Source organism: Centrocercus urophasianus, unplaced genomic scaffold, assembly GCF_019232065.1.
Source record: "Centrocercus urophasianus isolate 14NV4802_14NV808 unplaced genomic scaffold, USGS_Curo_1.0 seq_32, whole genome shotgun sequence".
NCBI lineage: Eukaryota > Metazoa > Chordata > Aves > Galliformes > Phasianidae > Centrocercus > Centrocercus urophasianus.
Window position 1 is genome coordinate 1,913,749 of NW_024884889.1, and position 4,096 is coordinate 1,917,844.

Sequence of the window (4,096 nt, forward strand, 5' to 3'; positions counted from 1 at the left end):
TTTGTGAAGAAGAAGGAAATGACTTTCAGTGACAGTGAGGTCTGATGTAGGAACCTCTGAATCACGTATGTGAAGCCACATAGTTCCGGTCTCAGTCTTTAACTGCTCTTAAACCAGCTGATTTGTATGTATATCTATGGGATCTGGCCTTGTACAGTAGGGCAGGTAATGAAACAAATTTCACAGAGTAAACTGGTATGTGCTCATGAGGCAAATTAGAAGGAATTGGGATTAGATGTGTGTTTCATTAGGGAGAAAGCCCCAGATCTGGAGTGATGCACAGCCTGCCTGAAAAATGAATGCATTTCTGTGTAGTCTGGTAAGAGGCTGCTGGAGAGTGAGGGTTGCCATAGCAATACTGAACAATTTTAAGCAGCTAATACTTCCTACACAGCTGAATGGAGTGGGCTGAGGAGTGGAATCTGAAATCATCCTCAGCATAGCTAAGTTAAATTCAAATGCATTTATTAAATGTGCTCTTATGTCACACTGGCTATTCCACAGGCCCTCAAAGGACTGCACCAAGTAACACACTGTCTGGTACAGCAGCTCTCAAAGGCAGGCACACTGAAATGGAGCAATGACAGCTGAGTACCACAACACAAGATGATTGAAGCCTCAGTGAAGGACCGAATATGACAGGAAAACAACCTCTGTGTGATGCTGTGTCCATTTAGAAGAGATAAGGACTGGGATTTTGACAGTCTCTTTCAGTCAGGGGTCACTGTAAGCTGCACGTTCTAGGTGGCTGAAAAAAAAAAAAAAAAAAAAAGCAAAAGATAAACTTACAAGGAAACTGATACAGTGGGTATTTTAGAGAAAGTGATGGCACTTGTTATTTATTTTTCTTGATCCATCCTGCAGCAATCATCTGCCACTGAAAACCGTTTGGTATTGGATGCTGTTAGAAGGTATAAAGAGGGAGAAGGGAGGGATGCAGTGCTCCCTTCCCTAGCACACCTGTAAGAAGCCAACTTACCATGCAAACTTTATGCTTGATACATTTAATTTGAGCTTTTCTGTTCTGTTTGTAGTTGTTGTGAATTTTTTAATTGAAATGTGGATCAGGTAGAAATTTTGGGACAGGGTAAAGGGAAATTGTTTTGCTTCAAACAGTTGCTGGGGAGATTTGGAAGGTAGGATAACAAGGCAGGTAAGAGCAGAGAAACTGAGAAAATCTCAAGAGAAGTAAGGAGATCCTCTTCCCACAGATGCAACTCATCAAAATCCAAAGTTACTGCTTAATAGTTACTAATTCACTTTTTGCCCCATGAATTTGTCTAGTTTCTTTATGCACCTCATTTTAGTTTGGCATCCGCAGCTTCTCACGGTAGTGACTTTTATACTTAAACTGCCAGTGTGAAAGTACCCTTTCCTTCTTGAGGCATAAAACCTGGTCTTTTTATGTTATCTCCCTGCTTCTTGACATGTGGAAATGCTCCTGAGGTCTTTGGAGGTAAAGAATCCGTTTAGGCTCTTGTATATAATCTGATGTGTCCTGAGAGACAATAGTTTTCCTCTGTGATTAAAAGAGTCACAACTATCCTTTATCCAAATTTTTCCTATGAGCATGTCCAAAATACTCCAAATATTTAAGTTCAGCTTTTTGCCACCTTACGCTTTGCTGACTTGTTCGAGTACAGAGACATTATTTCAGGCTCAGAGGAGTTAGTAGGCTCAAAAGTTCTGTAACAAGCGCATACTTGTTCCAAAGTAAGTTTGTTATGAAATCACGCTGTCTCCAGTGCTGACAGAGGCTATTTCATTTTTGCTGAATACTGTGCAGAGTAATGAATCCAGCTATGGAGTGGCAAAGTTACATTATACAGTCACCCAAGGGGGTTCTCCTTGTCCTTGTTGTGCGCACAGAAATGTGCAGTCTAGCGAGTAACTTGTATGTGGCTGCATATTTTATTTCTCCTCTAAACACTGCGCTGTCAAAACGTATCTGTCCTGTCACATGGAGGAACTGTGCCTCTAGTTGTAATTAAATAACTTTTAATAGGGATGTGCGGTCTTAAATGCATCTTTTTATTAGTTTTAAGTTTTAATCTTTTTTTTTTTTTTTTTTTTTTTTTTTAAATTTACTCTCTGCTTTTGATAGCATGTGATGTCTTCTGAGCACTGCCCACCACTTTAAGCACAGAAGTGCACATGGCTAGCTGGATGCTTTTCTAATCAGCAGCAGCTGTGTTCATTTGTAAACTGACATGCCTGCATGGCTGGGCCTGATTTTTGGTAACTTTCAGTAGAAATCCAGTTGTTTTTGTAAACCACAGGTTTCTGCACTGTTGTCCGTAACAGTAATGGTTTTTTTCCGTGTTCATAATCACAATGGATCTGTACCTCATCTTTTTGCCTGTCTTCTCCATTTAATGTCATTTCCTTTAAGACACTTTTAATTTCTTAATTGTGAACTTCCTTTGAAATAGTTTCATGACTGATGCGTTACAGAAGTGGCATTTTTTTTTTTATAGTATGAGCATCTTTGTCTTGATGATCCCCCTGATGGTGATAACAGCGATGGAGAAGGAAACAAGCTGTCAACAGGTCAGAAATCTTTGCCATCTGAGTAGATTCAGTTCCCCTGCTCTCTCATCCAGGAGTGAGATACTATGAAATTACTACCATGGAATATATGTATAAATAAAAAAGATAGTTAAGATGGAAATATGCATCTCTCCCTGTTTCTGATTTGAAGGAAAATTCTAGAGGCAGTTAGCTCTAGCTCCTCATTTTTTACCCTTCTGATACCCCTAACAGCTGTATCTTCTCAAACAAATGAACAGCATTTCCAGCCCTCCTAAATTTCAGAGGAATTTAGAGTAATTGGAGACATTGTTTCAGAGGATCAGGCAGCCAAACTGTTTTGATTTACAATAAGATAGAAATCCTTAGGGATAAGCGCTCACCACAGTCTTAGCAGAGCCCTCTTTTTAGTCTTGCTTCCCCCATTCCCACTCATGTCTTGAGGTACATGTCAGCAGCAGGTATTAATATTGTCTCACCGGCTTACCTTGGTTCTGCTCCTGTTTGTGCGTCCTCCCTTTGTAGTACTGAGGCATATTAAACCAACAAGAATTAACGCTCCTCTAGTCACCTCCTTCAAATCCTCCCTTCCCTGCCACGTCCCCACAAGGACAGCCTGGGGGCTAAGCAGAGAGCAGCTGAGCTTTACAACATGCAGGAGACGTCTTCAGAAATTCAGCAGCATTCCCTCAGAAGCGCAACACCAGAACTCAGAAGCATGAAGATGGCTTTAGAAAGTGACTGTGAACATCTGCTGCTAAGCCAGCCCAGATGCCTGGGCCCCAGTGTCAATTATTTGAGTTTATGCTGTAGTCCAGGCATGTCACAGATCCCTTTCGAAAGTGGTTCTTCAGTTCCTAAGTAACGTCAGAGTTTTAGTGACTTTATGATCTCAGCCAACTTGCTTTTGCCCAAATCTGGAAGAATCACTCAGGATGGGTGAATGATGAAACGCTGTTTTTTTGCAGAGAAAGCGCCACGATGTTGTCTCACTTCTGCTCTATAAGCTCTATTTTAAAGATACTATATATCAGGGAAGTCAAGAACACAGATTTCTTGCGTAATACCTTATGGATTTCCTGGTTCTGAAAGGCTGCAAGGAAATGACAGTCACTTGCAGACGCATCCCATTAGGAAGTTTAGCTGAAAATTACATATGGTTTTATACGTTTCTGGCTGTTGCATCCCCCAGTATGAGGGCAGGTAATAGAATCTTTGCTTCTTATTTATGAGTCCTCCTGCGAGAACTCAAATAGGAGAGATCCCTTTTAATAATGAGTTTGGCACAGGTCTGAGAAAAGCCTCACTAAAAAATTTAAGTAATACTTCTTCTCCTCCACAGCCCTGCCACCATGAACAAAAACACAGAGAAAGGAGGGCAGAATGGAAAAGATGTGGAAAGTAAGGGTCCTTCACAAGGCGCATTCAAGAAATAAAAATAACACATTTATATTTTATAACGCGGTCCCTAATCACCAAAGAAAAAGCATAAAATTAAGCAATTCCCTATAAGCATTCTGTATGATAGCACTGCTTTAATAATTAAAGCATAAGTCTTTTTTGAAAG

General features: G+C 40.4%; 1 long non-coding RNA gene across 1 annotated transcript; it reads right to left on the bottom strand.

Annotated features, from left to right (window-relative positions):
- Positions 1 to 448: 448 nt before the first annotated feature.
- Positions 449 to 3,364, bottom strand: LOC122166243. The gene is made up of 2 exons (XR_006170743.1): positions 3,017 to 3,364; positions 449 to 748 (listed from the first exon to the last, which is right to left on the bottom strand). It is a non-coding gene; the product is annotated as an uncharacterized LOC122166243 (long non-coding RNA).
- Positions 3,365 to 4,096: the final 732 nt, after the last annotated feature.